Raw genomic sequence first — 21,811 nt, 5'->3', positions numbered from 1 at the left:
TCAAAAATAGAAACTAACATTTCAAAAAAATTGAGATACCCATACCAGTTACAACAACCAATTCAGAAATTACACCATCTATATACACATCCACTCATTCACCAACAGTTCTATATAGTCACTCATACATATACTCACTCATCATATGTAGTGATACACCTATACATCCTGTTACAGACCGACAGTCATCCAAAAGTTACTCACACATGCAAATAAACTATTGAATATCCATTTATTTGCATATACAACTATACACAAACTACTACCTTACTTCTAAGGAAACTTACACATACTTACTCACTTAAACAATCACTTATAGAAACACATACTTATTTAAAAAGGAACTCTTACAATCTCTCACTCTCTCATATACTCACTTATATACATCAATACTCACATATACTAGATTAAAACATATCTTGTTACTGATAAAGACACTAGTGAGACAGCCATTCACTCACTAACACACACATATACACACTCATCCACCCATACAGTCCTGCACATATGCTGTCTTCAAAACACATACAAAAAGTGAGTCAGTCATTGATGCATCTATGTGCTAAGTAATACCCCCACCAAACCATACAGACACTCATACTGATACTAAAAAAACATCTAATAACCCATATACACACACATGTAGCTACTCACCAACCCATGCATCCACTTATACACAAAGTGAAACACTGATACATATATTTAAATATTTAAAAATTACTCGCTAATATATGTATTCACTAAGATACACTTTATAAGCCAGTTAACCAATCAATATTTTATTTTAGAAAATCTATTTACACACTTATTTAAACATTTATTCTTCCATCAACCTTTACAAATACAAATATAAAACATATTTATTTTTCAGAAAGACACACATTCACTGGATGGTGTCATCAGTGATGTCATGAGTGATGTCACTGACCATGTCATGAGTGATGTAATATGTGACGTCATCAGCAGTGCATTGCACGCGCAAGTTATAGTGAGTCCAACTAACTATAACGTGGGAATTTCAATGGTTTTATGCGAGTAAAACTTCATGAAACCTATGTTTTTTTCAGTGAATATATATATATATATATATATATATATATATATATATATATATATATATATATATATATATATATATATATATATATATATATATATATATATATATTGTTTTAAAGACTCACCCTGCTTTGGTTCCCGCATTCACGCACCAAATAATCTTTTCCCCGCAGCACCAACCCCCATGATCCCTCTACAGGGGATTCTGGGACCTGTAGTTTTCCCGGACGCAGGGGACGCTACACAGGTGTGCTGCATCAAGTTTTTCCTGTGGGAGGTGCAGGCTCATCACATTGGGCTTAAGAGAGAGGCGGGACCTACAGCAGAGTGTTATTCTTGTGGAGGCTTTGGGCGCTGACGAAGGCACAACAACAGCCAGAAATGCATCCGCCACTTTCCAGAATAAAGCCTCCAAAAGCTATCCCCTTGGGTCTCTGCTCTCTTTTTTCTTGGAAGGAGTGTTTCCTGCATATATATATATATATATATATAAAATCAGCTCCTCCTTCCTCCCGGTCGAAGAAATCAAAGAACACAATGGGGCATTAAGCGGCTGCTTTTATTGGATTTCAGGTGCATAACTAGTTTCGGCGAGTGCCTTCTTCAGATGCGGTCATCCAACAGCATGCTTCTCCATTTTGCATGTTTATATGGGCTCCTCCTCCGTGTAGTTTAGGAGCCTCATCTGCATCGGATTGCTCCCGCTTGCGCCGATACCGAGGACTACCAGTCCCACAATGCAGCATGCAGGCAATCCTCCGCTCTGGGAAGCTGCTATGATGGTATTGCAATTGTTGCCTCTTTGCCCCTTCTTTCTTGCCACAAGCTTCCTGGAAACCAGTTTTCGAGACGCAAGTTTGCTGACAGCGTCTCACCTAGCAGTCTAGGTCCGCAGCTCTGCAGCGGCTTCTTGGTTCCTGGTGAGTCAAAGTGGCGGGTCACGGATAACTCCAATACCTTGGTTAACATCAGTTCACTGCCCGTGTCTCCGTGATCGCTTATCATGAAAGGGTCCTCCGTATATATATATATATATATATAAACAGGAAAAGTGAAAAACTCACTCCCAGGAATTCAGTATATCCTCAATTCTTCGTTATTTCATAAACAAGGCAACTCCCGGATTGTGGTACTTGTAGGAAATGAATGATATGTGTATATTGACGCGAAAAACAAAATTGTTTCCTTATTAACCAATAAATTAAACCCTTTTGAGTGGAAAGTCCCACTTACTTTCGTTCATTCTTCCTCAAGAGCACTCACTTCCAAGTTCCAAATGCGCTCTTGCATATATATATATTCGTGCTCTGTGGGGTGCCCAAAAAGAATGTTGTAAATATTTTTGTCCACCCTAAGCGTGGAAGGGTATACTCAGATGTGAGTCCCTTGCTCATTGCACCATCAGGATTCAAGCAAGCCGGGCCGAAGAGGCTGAAATGCCAGAAACCGGTCCCCGGTAGCTTGTTTCCTTCCCAGTGTAAGAATTGGCTTTTGTAGTTTGGTTTGCCCTGTTCCCATCATGCACTGGGACAGGAACAGACTAATTTGCATACAGCCAGGTTCTGAAACTGGGATGGTGCAGTGAGCTAAAAAACGGTGTTGGATCTAGCCCTGATCTCTTGACTGGGTGAGAGTATTCTGTTTAATTCAGAGACTCTGTCCCTCACCACCCCTTGTTGTAAACAAAAAGAATGAGCAGCGCTCGAGCCACAGACTGCTTTTCCCACTTGAAAGCTTTATTGGTGAGAGTGTACAAACCGGCATTTAAACACGCAGCGGATTGCCGCCTGACACATTTCGAGGTTCACTCTTTATCAAAGGCAGCTGCGGTCACAAAGGGGGCATGACAGGCTGCAAAGTCCTTATCTGCGCTATCGTGGGTCCTGATTGGCCGCTCTGAATGAGACTCACGTTGCATGCTGGAATCAGCAGTCCCACCTAAATCCAATGCCCCATATACTTTCTGCTGTAATTTGAAGCTCGTGATGAGACCCAGTAAGTACCACTGCATCAATCCAAAGTCTGTTCTCCACCATGAGCCCTGTAACATCTGGACTCCGTGGCCCCCTCCTTCGGGGTGGCGCTCTCTCGACGGCAGGACAGCCGCCAAAAGATTAGTGCTCTGTGGGGTGTCCAAAAAGAATGAGCAGCGCTTGAGCCACAGACTGCTTTTTCCCACTTGAAAGCTTTATTGGTGAGACTGTACAAACCGGCATTTAAACACGCAGCGGATTGCCGCCTGACGCATTTCGAGGTTCACTCTTTATCAAAGGCAGCTGCGGTCACAAAGGGGGCATGACGGGCTGCAAAGTCCTTATCTGTGCTATTGTGGGTCCTGATTGGCCGCTCTGAATGAGACTCACGTTGCATGCTGGAATCAGCAGTCCTACCTAAATCCAATGCCCCATATACTTTCTGCTGTAATTTGAAGCTCGTGGTGAGCACCGGTAAGTACTACTGCATCAATCCAAAGTCTGTGCTCCACCATGAGCCCCGTATCATCTGGACTCCGTGGCCCCCTTCTTCTGGGGTGGCGCTCGCTCGACGGCAGGACAGCCGCCTAAAAATTCGTGAACTGTGCACAGAGACTTGGGACCTCAGTGAATTAGGGTGTGCCAAAACTCACCTTAGTACCCAAAACCCCCTACCAGACTAGCATCAGTGTCACATTGGCTCTTCGTCCTATAGCAAAAATACCAGTGATTAGACAACCCCAGAACATGCGACTTAGGTTACCTCAGGCAATGTGGAAAACAAGAACACTCTTTCGTTATACTCTAATACCGGTAAAAACAGGGAGTAAAAAGAGTCACAAGCAAGTTTGAGATATTTATTTCTAACGCTGTGTTCTCATGCACAGCACCTTAGCTAATACAAGCAGACATATTATTAGAAACAAGATTGTCAGCATAGTTACTATTCAATAAAATACAAAGGGAGAAAGCATTTTATAATGCTAAACGGAAACAGGTTAAATACATACCTATATTTCATCCTCCCTTGCTAGTAGGTTATTTTATAACTAAAGAAGGTCTCTTGGGATTACATAGGCAGCCACATACCTATGGATCACATCGAATTTAGCACAAGCTCTCAGCATACGAATGTTCTCCAAGTGTGTGTGATCATGCCTACGCAGTGCATTATTAAACGCGCCAATATCAGAGGTGGCCGCAGCTGCATATGTGTTATGTCTAGAACGTCCGCTGATCAGTCCGAACAACAACCACAGTGTTGAAATAACCTTGAAGGCACTCACTGTCCAGACTAATCTTACCAAGCAAGGTTACTAATGTAGAAAAACATGTTATTCTCCTGTGAAACAAAACACTCTGCTAAACTCTAAACAATTAATAAAGTGTGTGCTGTGTGCAAAAGGCAGCAGAAAGGAAAAAGGGTGTTTAAACTTCTAATAAGCTCATGTCAACTTAACACTGTGTGAATGCAAGGCTCAGCCCCACGACACCCTCCCTTGATCTGAGCATGGATAAGAAGGGGGCAAATTTTGAATGCAGAGTTCAAGCTCAAGAGTCAGAATCAAGTTCAAATTGCCACAGTGGAAAAACGGGAGCAAACTCCAAATTTTGAAAGTACTTTAAATCAAGAATCACTTTTTTTTTATTTCAGTAATTTTTTATTGAAATAAAGCATATTTACATGGTACTGGGTGAAACACATGGGGCACAGTGAAGTCAATGGGCCTGGAAAAAAAAAATGAAGATGGCAAAAATATATTTTTTTTAAATCCGATGTCCAACATGTCGGCCACTACAGGGGGAGAAGATGAAACGCTTTTCATTCTAACAATGTATATGCACAGTATGTTGCAACAGCCTCCAACAGGAAGTCATTGTTTTCATCTGGAAACATTTCAGCCATCCAACTTAGTAATGGGAAGGAACATACATGTTCCTCAATAACAGGAGCCTATAGTACCATCAGAGGACAACTCGAGTTCTCTTCAATATAACTGCATGCCAAGAAGTCATGCGCAGCTGCAAAAACATTCCAGCGTCCCAGGACTCCATGCATCGCTGCTAAGGTCATAATCCCGTCACCAGAACAAAGCAATTCATGAGCAACTAAGGGGCTCATAAGTTGATCATATTCCGCATTGGGAAACACTGTATTGCAGAGACACAAATCCAAAGCCCAGTCGAAATCGCAGCTCAGGCAATGAAAGACAGGCTGGACGCATGTGAAAAAGGAAAATCGAAACAATAATCCATAAGCTGCACTTAATGTAGCAAGAGGCAGCGCTCCATAATAATCAAGCATTCGGTTGCGGAGCAGCAACAGCCGTGGCAGATTGTCTTGTAACACAGGACGGGCATTCATTTTGAAATAAACAGATTAACAGAAGCACTCCTGCAACCAGAGTGAGCATCAAGGGAAATCCACCAAACAGGCTGGAAAGAATTGAATGAAAAAATGCTGAGAAGACACCAAATATAGTTTGAAAAGAAGTCACAAGGCCACTACTAACAAGTTTAAAAAGGTGAGCCAGGCCCGTGGTGGAGGAAGCATTAAAGATAGTGTGAATTAATTCTCCGAAATGCAAGGGCAAATCCGTATTTAATAAAGCATGCACCTCTGTGCGGGTGTTTGCCAGGTGAAGGACAAATGTTTCACGAGCAGATGTGAGGGCGACTTCTTTTTGAGACAAAAGAGCTCTTATGCGACTCATCTTGTTGAACTCTGCTTTCAAGGTCAGAACCGACGGCCAGATGGAAACTTCCAGCTTCCCATGTGGAGGAGGAAACATTGCGTTTTTATAACAAACTACACGTTCAGAGACCGTAACAACGTAAGGAATTCCAGCTAACATCCCACAACAATCTTCATTTTTTTGTTTGAATATCTTTTATTGCATTTCTTAGTTGAGACTTGCATGACAAAGCAATGATTCGTACAGGAGAAGCTTATTTTTCACATAATAAGAGAAAATAAAAATACAAATGAAATTAAACCGCAGGTGTACAAAGATATGCGCAATCAACAACAGTTCGCTTATATTAGCATTGCTTGCCGTTCATCTCCTGCAGATCAGGCATCCGGTGTGAGGCACATATTCCAATAATCGAACAGGCTAGAAATTATTGGGATCTCTTGTAAACAGCGAGGAGTACATTAATCAAACAAAAAACAGTTGCATTTCGGCAAATGGGTGCCATCACATTTTGAAGGTATATAATGCGAGAGAAATTCAGGACATGCAAAGTACTGCGGTGTGTCTGGTTATGCGTGTCATTTATCAGTGTCCACATTTCTAAGGTGTGTCTCCCGCCACACTCCTGAGGGAAACGCGCTCATCCTTTTGGACTACAGTGTCGACATACTCAAATCCGTGTCTGCGGTCGTTAGGGTAGGCCCAAAGGGATATCCGTGTTATTCGATATTCAATGTGTCATAGTCATTATATTAAACATAGAACAGTAACTTATAAAATAGGAACTGGGAACACAAATAAAAACAATTCAAATGAAAAGGCGCATGGGTGAGGGTGGGTATGTGTGTCACACTGTCAACGATGTAAGGTGTCTAATGTGGAGTGGAGTTGTTTCAGGGGGGGGGGGCCAAGGGGGAACTGCAAGCATCGCGGCCCAGTGGGGGCAAAAGATGGAAATGCGTGATCGGAGGGGGGGGCACAGAGGGGGAGCTAGGGGGAGCGGCTATGGCTTCCGCTGTGGTGCTGCAGGAGTCATGTCTGTCGGGTCAAGGCAGGTGGGCCCATTTAGTGTGTTACGATAGATTCTACCTTCCCGCTGGGGTTCAAATGCAGTATCACCAAATTGGACAGCCCCTAACACTAGTGTTGCTGTCGGGGAAGTGATCGAAAGGAATATGTTTAAGTGATGTCTCCCTGCAAGTACACCCGGTGAAAGGCGGTCAAGGTGTCATCCCAGGCCTGAGCTATAGGATACGCGCGGAGCCCCGCAGTTTCTTCCCTGTGTAAGGCTACACTCTCCGCTGTAGCCCAGTTGTCAAAGGATTCACACCAGTGCATCGCCTGGGGGGGTTCACTGTTCTTCCAGCGCTTAGTAATGAGCCTTTTCGCTGTTATTAAACCTAGGTCCCAAAATCTGGTGGAGACTTTCGTCTGTTTTGTCCGTTTCTATAGACCCAGCAGGCATGCCTCCCACATGTGCTGTAACCCACCTCCTACCCCCTGTGAGAAGTTGGCCTGGTATATAATGCTCACTAGTTCTAGTGATCACTTTGTACCATGCCAAGCAACCCTTATGATGATGGTTGTAATTCAACCTTGTAGACCAGTTATCCTAGTGGTAACGTGGACAAAGCAGTCTTAGGCTAAACTCTGAAAGGCATGTGAAGCCAGCTGTTATACCATACACAACCCCCTTGAATACCAAATGAAAGGGACACCACACAGATATATATTGAAAATATATATTGATTTATTAACTATAAAATCCCCTGGACTCTTTATGAGCACAGAAGCACAAGCGTTAAATCACAAGACAGTTTAAAATACACAAAAGTTGCACAATATGGATGAGCCCTAGGGGCCACCTAAACCATATACTAAATAAGTGGTATAAGAGATACCAGGAGGAAAGTGAAGAGGCCTAGGGCCTTGGGAATCGCTGGAGCTATTCGAGACTGGAAATAACTAAGTCGGGAAAGGCCCACGGGACTCGGGTGCAGTGTTCAAAGTGCACGCACTTCTCAATACAAAGTCTATGGTGCGTAAAAAGCACAAAGTTAGAAAGTTAGGAACCTTCCGAGTGACCTACGGAGCTGAAACTTAAAACACAGGCCCTTGGGATGTGTACCAGTGCAGGAGCACCGGCGGAGCTGAGTTACCTCACCCACAGGAAGCGGGTGCACAGGGTCGAAGATGTGTCGGGTTTCGTCACGCTGGTCGATGGTGCTTGGAGCAGGAGATGCTGCAGGCGGCTCGATGAGAAGAGTTCCGGTGGATCCAAGGGTGGATCTGTAGATGTGAAGACCTGAAAGCAGAGGGGACAGTGTTCAAAGTCACTAGCCAGTGACTGCCGTGGAACCAGAGTGGAACCAGGTGATGTCGGGTGCAAACAGGCGTTGTCGGGTAGCTTCTTTCTGCAGCCACGTGGATACCCGGGGTCGAGGACGTCCAGGAGTCGGTCACGAGCTGTCCCACGTAGGCTTCTCGCTGTTGGCGGTGTCGGCGACCTGATCGGAGCAAACAGGCCTTGGCAAATGCAAGCCACGCAGAAGTTGAAAGATGCTGTTCACTCGGACCAGCAAGGTCAGAGCGGGTGCTCCTTTTCACAGGAGCTTGGGTAGGTCTGGAGCAACCAGACCTGCTGTTTAAATCTTCGGGTTCGTCGCCAAGATGGCCGCTGGCCGCGTGGCTAGTGGCCGGGATGGCGCGTCGAGTGGCACAATGCAAAAGGGCCCCACGCAGATCGTGGAGATGCTGGAGGGCTGATCTTCGGTGCAAGGGCTGCTCGGTGGTGGGGGTTCTCAATCCCCAAAGCACAACGTCGAGGATGCCTCAGAAGCTGCGCAGTCAGCTTTTCGGGTGTCTTTCAAGAGGTCCGGTCCCACGTCACTCTGTGCCTCCACGGGTCCCTTCTTTGCAGGGACTGTGGATCGGGCTCTGAGAGGTCTGGGAATCTGGTTCTTGTCGGGCTCTGGGCTCGGGCTCCGGCGGGAGGCGGCGGCAAAGCAGACGTCGAGTTGCTGGTTGGTACCTGTGTTCACAGGGTGGTCACTCCTTGGCCACAAGGGAGATTCTTCTTCAGTCTTCTGTGCAGCAGAATGTCGAAGTCCAGTCTTCTTCTTAGTTTAAGTTGATTTCGGGATGATCTGCTGTGCAATGGCACTGCTCCCCCTCTTATTCCAATCTAGGGGGTGGATCACCTACTAGGTCCCTCCTCTGGGAGGAACCAGGAAGGGGGGCGGTTACACCCCCTTTCCTTTGTCCAGCTCCGCGCCAGGACTGGGGCTGGAAGGCCCCAGAACCGGTTTGGGCTGGCCTATGCACGGGGACACCTTGTGTGCCCCGGGCATGTCTGATTCTATTCAGCCCTGTCCTACCCAATACACAAAATCCTGTCTGGGGTGGTGCTCGCACCTCCCAAGGCAGGAAACCCTTTGTCCAGGCCACCATCTGCCGAGTTTCGGTCAGCAGCAGGAGGCCAGACTTGTGTCTGTGGTGGCAGCATCCATTTTGTGATGCTGAGGCTCTGTTTAACTTTAACCGGGGTTAAGGCTACACACATGTCGTGTCCCTCTAGAAGGGTGGAATGCTATCCCCGTCGCCAGAACTGGCGAGGGGATAGTATTCCAATTCGTATGACACCTTACTCGACATGTTTTGATAAAGCCAAACCAAAGATAGCATTTAACCGCGAGGATTATAATGCACTTAAGAGTATATGGTATGGCAATATCCCGGAACAGCTTAGGGAGTGGTTCCCGACAGCTGCAGACAGGCTCAGCTCATGCTAGAGCACCATCTCACATATTTCCAAGCACTCTGCCTCCAGGATTGATGAGGCCTTCCATAGGAGTGGCTGATAGGAACATATGTGTCCAGTTTAGGGTTAGGCACAGACATACTGTACCTAAGTAAGAGGTGGTTACACCGACTTACCCCAGCTGAGTGATCAGCCAGTTGTGTCACAGATGGAGGCCAGGCCAGGGGTGGCACAATACGTGCTGCAGCCCCTGGTAGGCCTTGGATACACCTATGCCCTGGGCACCTAGGGTGCACTATTACAGGGGCTCATAAGGTGAACCAGTTCCAATTCGTAATGCACCTAGAGTGCATGGGCATCAATTTAGAGAGAGAACAGCAGGCTGTGGGTCTGATTAGCAGGCCCACAGCCACATTAAGTCAGAAACCAGTGAAGCAAAAAGCAAAAATTTGGGGTGACCATAGGATAGCAGACCCTACTCTCCTACATAACCCCCCCCCAAACGCAGGGACATTAGACTAACCTTGACCAGTTGTGTCTTCATGTTCTAAGTGGAAGTACCTGGAGAGACCATCTGCGTTGCCATGGTCAGTCCCTGGGCGGTGCTCCACTGTAAAGTCCATCCCCTGTAGGGAAATGGACCACCTGAGTAGTTTGGGGTTTTCACCCTTCATCTGATTAAGCCATAGGAGGGGCTTATGGTCGGTCTGAATCTTGAAGTGAGTGCCAAATAAGTATGGTCTCAGCTTCTTCAGGGCCCACACCACAGCAAAGGCCTCCCTCTCTATAGCTGACCAACGTTTCTCTCTGGGGGTCAGCCTTCTGCTAATGAAAGCAATGGGCTGGTCCTGGCCATCTACATTAAGCTGTGAAAGCACTGCTCCCACTCCCAACTCAGAAGCATCTGTTTGGACAATGAACTCTCTTGAGTAGTCAGGACTCTTCAGGATAGGTGCAGAGCACATGGCCTTCTTCAGGTCATCAAATGCCTTTTGACAGATTTCTGTCCACTGAACCTTTTTGGGCATCTTCTTGGATGTCAGATCATTAAGAGGAGTCACAATGGACCCATAGTTCTTAACAAACTTCCTGTAGTACCCAGTCAGGCCCAAGAAAGCTCTGACCTGAGTCTGGGTAGTTGGAGGGGACCAGTCCTTGATGGTCTGGATCTTACTCTCCAGTGGTTGAACTTGGCCTCCACCTACAAGGTGGCCCAGGTATACAACCTTGCTCTGCCCTATCTGGCACTTTGTTGCCTTGATAGTGAGGCCTGCCTTCTGCAGAGCCTCAAGCACTTCCTTCAGGTGGATCAGGTGATCCTCCCAGGTGGAGCTAAAGACAGCAATATCGTCCAGATAAGCTGCACAAAAGTCATCCAACCCAGTGAGGACTTGGTTCACCAACCTTTGGAAGGTGGCAGGTGCATTTTTCAAACCAAAGGGCATCACCACAAACTGATAATGCCCACTAGGGGTAGAAAATGCTGTCTTGGCTTTAGACTCCTCAGCTAACCTGATTTGCCAGTAGCCAGCTGTTAAGTCAAATGTGCTCAAATATTTGGCAGAAGCCAACTTGTCAATGAGCTCATCTGCCCTTGGAATAGGGTGTGCATCTGTCCTGGTGACAGCATTGAGTCCTCTGTAATCCACACAGAACCTCATCTCTCTCTTGCCATCTTTGGTGTGAGGTTTGGGGACCAGAACCACTGGGCTAGCCCAGGGGCTCTCTGAAGGCTCAATGACACCTAATTCCAGCATCTTTTGCACCTCAGTCTTTATACAGTCCCTGACGTGGTCAGGTTGCCTGTAAATCTTGCTCTTTACAGGAAGACTGTCACCAGTGTCCACCACATGGGTACACCAGTTAGTCTGACTGGGGGTCAAGGAGAACATATGCCTGTATGCCTGTAGAACTTGTCTGCAGTCATGTTGCTGATGTTCAGTGAGGCTGCCACCTAAGGCCACACCATCAACTGAGCCATCCTCAGGGTTCTGAGTGAGCAGGTCTGGGAGAGGGTCACTCTCTTCCTCCTGTCCCTCATCTGTAGCCATGAGCAAGCCCATGTCTGCCCTGCTGACATATGCCTTCAATCTGTTCACATGGAGCACCCTGTGGGGGCTCCTGGGAGTTCCTAGGTCCACCAAGTAGGTAACCTCTCCCTTCTTTTCCAGAATTGTATGGGGTCCAGACCATTTGTCTTGGAGTGCTGCTGGGGCCACTGGCTCCAACACCCATACCTTCTGTCCAGGCTGAAACTCAACAAGGACAGCCTTTTGGTCATGCCAAGCTTTTTGTAATTCTTGGCTAGCCTCAAGGTTTTTGGATGCCTTTTCCATGTACTCTGCCATCCTGGAGCGGAGACCAAGTACATAGTCCACTATGTCCTGTTTAGGCTTTTTGAGAGGTAACTCCCATCCTTCCTTCACAAGACACAGGGGTCCTCTTACAGGGTGCCCAAACAACAATTCAAAGGGGCTGAATCCAACCCCCTTTTGAGGGACCTCTCTGTAAGCGAACAAAAGGCAGGGCAGAAGGATGTCCCATCTTCGCCTGAGCTTTTCAGGTAATCCTTTAATCATGCCCTTTAGGGTCTTGTTAAATCTCTCAACAAGCCCATTGCATTGTGGGTGATAAGGAGTGGTGAACTTGTAGTTTACACCACATTCCTTCCACATAGCTGTCAAATATCCAGACATGAAGTTGGTACCTCTATCTGATATTACCTCCTTAGGAAACCCCACTCTGGAGAAAACTCCAAGTAAGGCCCTGGCCACAACAGGAGCTGTTGTGGTCCTAAGGGGAATTGCCTCTGGGTACCTGGTGGCATGATCCACTACCACCAGTATGAATCTGTGCCCAGATGCTGTAGGGGGATCCATTGGACCAACAATATCAATCCCCACTCTCTCAAAGGGAACCCCCACCACAGGTAGTGGTATCAGGGGGGCCTTTGTTGTTCCACCTGCTTTACCACTGGCTTGGCAGGTTTCACAGGAGCGACAAAACTCCTTGGTGTCTTCAGACATGTGAGGCCAGTGAAAGTGAGGGACAAGCCTGTCCCAAGTCTTGTTCTGGCCTAGGTGTCCTGCTAAAGGAATATCATGGGCCAAGGTGAGTAGGAAGCCCCTAAATTGCAGAGGTATAACCAACCTCCTGGTAGCACCAGGCTTGGGGTCTCTAGCCTCTGAATAAAGGAGTCCATCGTCCCAATATACTTTATGGGCACCTTGAGCATTCCCAGCAGCCTCAGCAGCAGCCTGCTGTCTGAGGGGTTCAAGAGAAGGACAGGTTAACTGAGCCTGCCCCAAGTCTGCCCTAGAAGGTCCCCCTGTCCCCAGAAACTCAACCTGATCAGGTTCAAGTTCTTCAGGGACAGTTCCTTCAGGGGTCTCTAGATCAGTTTCCTGTGAAGCCTGATCCTCACTTGTAGGCAGTTGGGAAGGCACAGCCTTAACCCTCCTGTTCTTCTTCTTGGGAGGTACTTGGTCCATTGTTCCAGGATCCAAGACCTGAGGTTCAGAGAGGCACTTTTTGGCCTGTGACCTGGTCACAGCAAGGACATGTGATGATATCCCTAACATCTCTGCATGAGTCCTGTACTCAACTTCTGACCATAGAGAGTTCTCCAGGTCATTGCCCAACAAACATTCTACTGGGAGATCAGCACTAACCACAACTTTCTTTAGGCCAGTTACCCCTCCCCAGGAAAAGTTAACAAGTGCCACACTATGTGTAGTAGTGACATTGCTGGCATTGGTCACCAGGTAATCATCGCCTGGCATGTATTGTCCAGGGTCCACAAAGTTAGGTGTCACCATAGTGACACTGGCACATGTGTCCCTGTAAGCTTGAGCCACTTTGTTGTTAATCAAAGGTGTCTGTCTGTATTTGCCCAGGTTACTGGGACTTATGTCAGGGGTCAAATCTATGTCCCCTTCACAAACCAGAACAGCCTGTGTAAGGGTTCTGACTAGGTCAGAATCTCCTTCAGTTCCCAAAGTGATTCCCACTAAACCCTTGGCTTGAGGACCAACACTGCTAACTGTACTAGTGGGTGCAGGTGCCTTAGGGGCTGCAGTGTTGGGGGCTCCACCCTTTTTACACTCACTTGTCCAGTGAGAGGTGTTCTTACAAGTTTTACACCAGGGTTTCTTCTGACCTTCTTTCTTCTTCTTCTTGGAAGTTTGGGACCCACCCTCTGTCTCAGTTTGGGGCCCTGTTGAAGACTTCTGGTCTTTAGCTTTCTGCTCCCCACCCTTCTGGTCTGTTTTCTTCTGGTCACCACCCTGGTTCTGGTTCTGGTTCTTTTGCTTAACTCTGGTTCTTACCCATTTATCTGCCCTCTTTCCCAATTCTTGGGGAGAGGTCAAATCTGAGTCAACCAAATGTTGATGCAACTGCTGGTTCTGACAATTATTTAAAATTTGTTCTCTCATCAGCAAATTGTACAATCCTTCATAGTCTGTAACCTTGCTTCCCAGCAACCATCCCTCCAGAGCCTTAGTGGCACACTCAACAAATTCAGACCAGTCCTGAGTCTGTGTCTTCTGGGTATCTCTGAACATTAACCTGTACTGTTCAGTGGTTAAGCCTAACCCATCAATCAGAGCACTCTTCAGGACCAGGTAGTTTCTAGAATCCCCATCACTAACTGTGAGGAGTCTGTCTCGGCCTCTACCTTCAAAGGAGAGCCACAAGATTGCTGCCCACTGCTCCTGAGGGATCTGCTGTACTCTGCAGGCTCTCTCCATTGCAGTAATCCATTTATGGATGTCATCCCCAGCTTTGTAGGGGGGCACAATCTTACTCAGGTTTCTATTATCAAAAGACCTGTCTTTATCCTTGTGGATATTGCTGCCACCAGTGGGTTCTATTACCCCACTCTCTCTAGGCTGTCTTGCTCTAGCAAGTTTCTCCTTAGCCAGGGCAACCTCTAACTCTTGCCTCTGGATCCTAAGCTCAGCCTCTCTCATCTTGGCCTCATGTTCCCTTCTCTGAGGGCTAGTCATCTCCTTTCTGGAGTGACCATGAGAGCCTCTAGAGACATGGGAGGTGTTGGATTCACCTGAGTGATGCCTTCTCCTCCTATGGCCCTGGTTAAGTCCACCTGGGGGTCTGAATGGGTTGTTACCTGATTCATTCCCAAGTTGACTTAAGTTAGCCTGGTTCAGTCTACTGACCAGCACCTGACTATCTCTGTCATCATCTGACTCACTGCTTTCCACCTCCTCCTCCTCTTCTTCTTCCTCTTCCTCTACATCTACTTGAGGAGCTCCAGTGGTGGAGGCTTCCTCATCTACTAGGATGATAGGGGTAGGGGTGTCTACAGTGTCATCCTCTGAAGGATGGCCTCCTTCAGCATTCCCTGTGGGGTTTGCTTTAGAGGTCTTTAGAGCCTCAGACTGATCCAAGAGCTCTCTTAGGTGGTCTGTAGTAGGGGTAGGCCCTGTCTTCAGACCCCTTAAGACACAAAGCTGTCTTAATTCCTTAAAGGGAAAAATAGCAAACTGGGATGGTGCCCTTGGAGGGTCACTCTCAACAGGAGTAAGTCCACTGGACCCCTCTGTTCCAGACATTGCTCTAGTGTGGGTGGATGTGTTGCAATCTACCTACACTGGTGTTTACCTACTAAACCTATCTAGTAGTTGTAGCTAGGGTGTGCTACTCCCTTTGCTCTACAACAACTAAGTTCAGTAGAACTTAAGTATACTAGTCTTGTTTTATATGTACCTAGCAGGTACCTGTATGATCTTTCAAATGATAATCTCAAAGATTGTAATGGTAAAACAACAGCAAGCTCAGATCCCAATCCGCTGCTCACCAATGTGAGAAGTTGGCCTGGTATATAATGCTCACTAGTTCTAGTGATCACTTTGTACCATGCCAAGCAACCCTTATGATGATGGTTGTAATTCAACCTTGTAGACCAGTTATCCTAGTGGTAACGTGGACAAAGCAGTCTTAGGCTAAACTCTGAAAGGCATGTGAAGCCAGCTGTTATACCATACACAACCCCCTTGAATACCAAATGAAAGGGACACCACACAGATATATATTGAAAATATATATTGATTTATTAACTATAAAATCCCCTGGACTCTTTATGAGCACAGAAGCACAAGCGTTAAATCACAAGACAGTTTAAAATACACAAAAGTTGCACAATATGGATGAGCCCTAGGGGCCACCTAAACCATATACTAAATAAGTGGTATAAGAGATACCAGGAGGAAAGTGAAGAGGCCTAGGGCCTTGGGAATCGCTGGAGCTATTCGAGACTGGAAATAACTAAGTCGGGAAAGGCCCACGGGACTCGGGTGCAGTGTTCAAAGTGCACGCACTTCTCAATACAAAGTCTATGGTGCGTAAAAAGCACAAAGTTAGAAAGTTAGGAACCTTCCGAGTGACCTACGGAGCTGAAACTTAAAACACAGGCCCTTGGGATGTGTACCAGTGCAGGAGCACCGGCGGAGCTGAGTTACCTCACCCACAGGAAGCGGGTGCACAGGGTCGAAGATGTGTCGGGTTTCGTCACGCTGGTCGATGGTGCTTGGAGCAGGAGATGCTGCAGGCGGCTCGATGAGAAGAGTTCCGGTGGATCCAAGGGTGGATCTGTAGATGTGAAGACCTGAAAGCAGAGGGGACAGTGTTCAAAGTCACTAGCCAGTGACTGCCGTGGAACCAGAGTGGAACCAGGTGATGTCGGGTGCAAACAGGCGTTGTCGGGTAGCTTCTTTCTGCAGCCACGTGGATACCCGGGGTCGAGGACGTCCAGGAGTCGGTCACGAGCTGTCCCACGTAGGCTTCTCGCTGTTGGCGGTGTCGGCGACCTGATCGGAGCAAACAGGCCTTGGCAAATGCAAGCCACGCAGAAGTTGAAAGATGCTGTTCACTCGGACCAGCAAGGTCAGAGCGGGTGCTCCTTTTCACAGGAGCTTGGGTAGGTCTGGAGCAACCAGACCTGCTGTTTAAATCTTCGGGTTCGTCGCCAAGATGGCCGCTGGCCGCGTGGCTAGTGGCCGGGATGGCGCGTCGAGTGGCACAATGCAAAAGGGCCCCACGCAGATCGTGGAGATGCTGGAGGGCTGATCTTCGGTGCAAGGGCTGCTCGGTGGTGGGGGTTCTCAATCCCCAAAGCACAACGTCGAGGATGCCTCAGAAGCTGCGCAGTCAGCTTTTCGGGTGTCTTTCAAGAGGTCCGGTCCCACGTCACTCTGTGCCTCCACGGGTCCCTTCTTTGCAGGGACTGTGGATCGGGCTCTGAGAGGTCTGGGAATCTGGTTCTTGTCGGGCTCTGGGCTCGGGCTCCGGCGGGAGGCGGCGGCAAAGCAGACGTCGAGTTGCTGGTTGGTACCTGTGTTCACAGGGTGGTCACTCCTTGGCCACAAGGGAGATTCTTCTTCAGTCTTCTGTGCAGCAGAATGTCGAAGTCCAGTCTTCTTCTTAGTTTAAGTTGATTTCGGGATGATCTGCTGTGCAATGGCACTGCTCCCCCTCTTATTCCAATCTAGGGGGTGGATCACCTACTAGGTCCCTCCTCTGGGAGGAACCAGGAAGGGGGGCGGTTACACCCCCTTTCCTTTGTCCAGCTCCGCGCCAGGACTGGGGCTGGAAGGCCCCAGAACCGGTTTGGGCTGGCCTATGCACGGGGACACCTTGTGTGCCCCGGGCATGTCTGATTCTATTCAGCCCTGTCCTACCCAATACACAAAATCCTGTCTGGGGTGGTGCTCGCACCTCCCAAGGCAGGAAACCCTTTGTCCAGGCCACCATCTGCCGAGTTTCGGTCAGCAGCAGGAGGCCAGACTTGTGTCTGTGGTGGCAGCATCCATTTTGTGATGCTGAGGCTCTGTTTAACTTTAACCGGGGTTAAGGCTACACACATGTCGTGTCCCTCTAGAAGGGTGGAATGCTATCCCCGTCGCCAGAACTGGCGAGGGGATAGTATTCCAATTCGTATGACACCTTACTCGACATGTTTTGATAAAGCCAAACCAAAGATAGCATTTAACCGCGAGGATTATAATGCACTTAAGAGTATATGGTATGGCAATATCCCGGAACAGCTTAGGGAGTGGTTCCCGACAGCTGCAGACAGGCTCAGCTCATGCTAGAGCACCATCTCACATATTTCCAAGCACTCTGCCTCCAGGATTGATGAGGCCTTCCATAGGAGTGGCTGATAGGAACATATGTGTCCAGTTTAGGGTTAGGCACAGACATACTGTACCTAAGTAAGAGGTGGTTACACCGACTTACCCCAGCTGAGTGATCAGCCAGTTGTGTCACAGATGGAGGCCAGGCCAGGGGTGGCACAATACGTGCTGCAGCCCCTGGTAGGCCTTGGATACACCTATGCCCTGGGCACCTAGGGTGCACTATTACAGGGGCTCATAAGGTGAACCAGTTCCAATTCGTAATGCACCTAGAGTGCATGGGCATCAATTTAGAGAGAGAACAGCAGGCTGTGGGTCTGATTAGCAGGCCCACAGCCACATTAAGTCAGAAACCAGTGAAGCAAAAAGCAAAAATTTGGGGTGACCATAGGATAGCAGACCCTACTCTCCTACACCCCCGCAGCCAGGGTAGTCGATACCACTTTCCAGTAGTCTTGTAGGGAGGGGTAAAGCCAGAGCATATGCAAGAAACCTGCATCCACCAACCCGCACTTCCGGCATGCAGATGTGGTAAGTCCAAAATAACAGTTTACCTTATCCGGGGACAAGTATGCACCGTGTATAATGTAGTATTGGATGATTTTGAAGCAGGAATTACGAGGGATGTTAAGTGCGCCAGCCAATATCACCGCCCATTCTTTGTCGGTCCATTCCCGACCCCTGTCTTCTGTCCACTTGTCACGTAAGCGCTGAGAAGAAAACTGCGTGTGTGTGTGTGTGGGGCCTGTGCGAGCCAGTGCACCACATGGAATCCATTCCCAATCACATGTAAGTATTGGATCAGCAAGTGGGTCGGTGGTTCAAGCCTACGTCAGCGTGCGTATTAATACTGCATGTGTTAGGAACTGTCCTGCCGGTAGCCCCGTGTCTGTGGCCAGCGTCTCGAATGGGATTAAGGTACCCTCTGCAAATAGGTCCCCCACAGCATCCAGCTCAGCCTGTGTCCAACTGCCCAGGGCCGTGTCCGTAAGTGCGCCGTCCTCCCAGGGCATCCCCAAATATGGCAGGTACAGCTTCGTGGAGCTCGTAAGCTTCAAACTTCTCACATAGCACCTCCGCGCTACCGCCAGATGTAACTGTGCTGGGCAGCGGGTTTTGGCTACCGGGTGGAACAGTGCATGCACCTGTGCGACTGTCATGACCATGGTGTCCGTGGTCGTGTCGCCTAGGTTTTTCCCGCTCAACCAGTAGGTCACCCACTGTAACTGTGCTGCTAGGTAGTAGAGCTCTTGATTGGGGACCACGAGGCCCCCAGTTTCCGTAGAGGCATAAAGCGTCTTCAGAGCTACCCTGGACCGTCCCGTATTCCAGATCAAGCTTCTGATTAGTGTCTCTAGTTCACGGAACGTTCGGGTGGGGACATAGACCGGAAGGTTGGCATAGAAATACAACAATTTAGGTAATGCTATCATTTTCGTCAGAGTGATTCGGCTCGGTATATTCAGGGGGAGAGAGTTCCAAAAGGTCACCTGCGCCTTGAGCGATGAAATTGCCCTTGTTAGATTGCCATCCAAGCCATCAGTGGGGTCCCGGTACAAGTATACCCCCAAATAGCGGAAAGTGGTTGGGTACCAGACTAGTTGTTTGTCGAGAACCGTGATAGTGCATTCCGGTGTGGCAGCGTCAAAGGAGTACATGCCAGACTTCACACAATTAACCTTGAGCCCCGACATCTCTCCAAAAGTACGGAATATGTCAGTAAACACTGGTGGGAAGCGAGTCAGGTCTCTGATGTAAAGCAGTAGAACGTCAGCATATAACGACACCGCGTGTATCCCGTCTGCCAGGGGTATGCCCCAATCTGTGCCGGAGGCTCGACGTTGTGCCGCCAGGGGCTCCATCATTAAAGCAAAGATTAGTGGGGATAGGGGGCACCCCTGCCTGGTACCCCTGCACACCCGGATCGGGTCCGAGAATAGTCTGCCCATGCGAACCCGCACCATGGGCCTCCGGTACAGGAGTTCTACCATCTGAAGAAAGTCGTCTCCCAACTCATATTTCTGCAGCACCGAAACCAAGTAGGGCCATTCCACAGAGTCAAATGCCTTCTCGAGATCGAGTATCAGGCATCCTGAGTGAGGCCATCGAGTTGAGGCTAGACTCTGCACCCTGAACAGACGTCTGATATTATACGATGTACTGCGGATCGGTACTAAACCGTTTTAATCAACATGGACTAGAGCAGGCACCAAGGGGGCTAATCACTGGGCCAACGTGGATGCCAGAATCTTATAATCAGTATTGAGAAGGGACAGCGGTCTGTACGACCCCATGCAAGTCTCATCTCTGCCTGGCTTCAAAATAGATATCAGGTTTGCCTCATTCAATGTGGGCGGGAGAGCAGAGTAGGTGATTGCCGCTTCAAACACACGCAGCAATTGCGGAATTAGGATAATAGAGTAGGCCGCGGGTAGACCGTCGGGCCCCGAGGATTTACCGTTGGAGAGGGAAAATGGCTATATGGAGCAATCGCGCTCTATAAGTCTACATACAATGCAATACAATACAATCCCCAATTCGTTGCGTTGCACGTCGTTTATCGCTGGCAGAGGTAGGGCAGACAAATATACTGCTATATCGGCAGTGGAGACCTGCAGCCGAGATCGGTAGAGACCCTCGTAGTGTGTCGCAAAGGCTTCATGAATAGCTCTTTGTGTATATACAGTGTTACCTTGAGCCGTGCAGACGGACGTCACCGGGGTGGTCTGGGTGTCCTGCCTGATTAACCACGACAATAGTTTGCCTGGCTTATCCCCAAGGTGATGGATGTGCGCCAAATGGGCAGCATAATTCAGATTTTTCAGCCTTTCAAGTAACCGTGCGTGTTGCTCCCTAGCCGCTATCAATGGCCCGTTATCCCCCTCCGCTGCCTCCTGCTCCCCATTCAGCAGGTCAGATTCTACACGTGTCAGTTCCCCCTCTATTCTTTTCCGCATGCCCGCCTGCATGCCTAGACAGTGGCCTCTTACGATGACTTTAAATGCATCCCATTCTAGTTGCGGGGTAGAGGCAGTGTGGTTATTTTATTCGAAATATTGTAAGAGGCGTGTCAAGAGCGCGTCTCTGAATGGGGCATCCAGTAGTACAACGGGTTGGCGCCTCCAAGTGGGCACCGGCGGGTGTGGGTGCTCCAAAGCCAGGTCCAAGATGTGAGGGTTATGGGCAGAATGGGTACGGCCCAGGTAGTAAGTGTCCGTGACATGAGGGAGCAGGTCGCGTGTTAGCATGTATCTGTCTAGCCTGACATGTAAGGAGTGGCCGCCTGAATACTATGAGTATATCCTGGTATGCTGGTTATGACCCCGCCAGGCGTCGTGTAAGTCCCATTGTGTCACCCAGTCCGTGAGTGCCTTCATTGCCCTACTTGTCGGTGCACTACCCAAGGGAGGGACCGACCGGTCCAGGTCAATATCCAAAAACACTGTTATAGTCACCCCCTAACAACAATGGAACACCATGCCAAGGTGCCAACACTGAAGACAGTCGCGTTAAGAAATGTCCCTGCTCAGTATTAGGGGCATAAAGGGATGTGAGGACAATCAGTTGTCCATCCAATTTACCATGAATAACCACATACCTGCCCTCCGTGTCTACCTTACAGTGGGAAAATGTAAAAGGGACCCCGGGAGGCACCCAGATCAATGCCCCTCGCGCATAGGCCGAATATCCAGTAGCACACAATTGTCCCCTCCATCTAGGGTGTAGTGTCTGTGTCTCTGGGCCAGTCACATGGGGTTCTTGCAAGAGTGCTATGTGTACGTGGTGTCGTTTAAGATATGAATATATCTGGTAATGGCGCAATGGCGTATGCATTCCACGCACGTTCCATGTGCATAGTTTAATAACTGACATAGTACATCCAGACTTCCATCACTCCCCCCCACTTGCCCCCCACCAGTAGCCAATACAGCATCTTGGAAAGTCAAACACCTACGGTTAACATCAAAGGACCCCCGTGCACACCTACAACATGTTAGGAGAACGTGGAAGAAGAAAGAAGATACAATCAACACTAAAAACAGGGAGAACATAATTACAATGCCAAAAGGTCGACAGCAGAAAATGTTGTTGTCCAAACGCTCTGGAGAGCTAACGAAATTGTAAGTTCAGGGGGGGTCGCTGAGCACTTGGCTCTACCGTTACAGG

This window comes from Lissotriton vulgaris, chromosome 1_1, assembly GCF_964263255.1.
Source record: "Lissotriton vulgaris chromosome 1_1, aLisVul1.2, whole genome shotgun sequence".
Taxonomy (NCBI): Eukaryota; Metazoa; Chordata; class Amphibia; order Caudata; family Salamandridae; genus Lissotriton; species Lissotriton vulgaris.
This window is presented reverse-complemented; position numbering follows the sequence as displayed.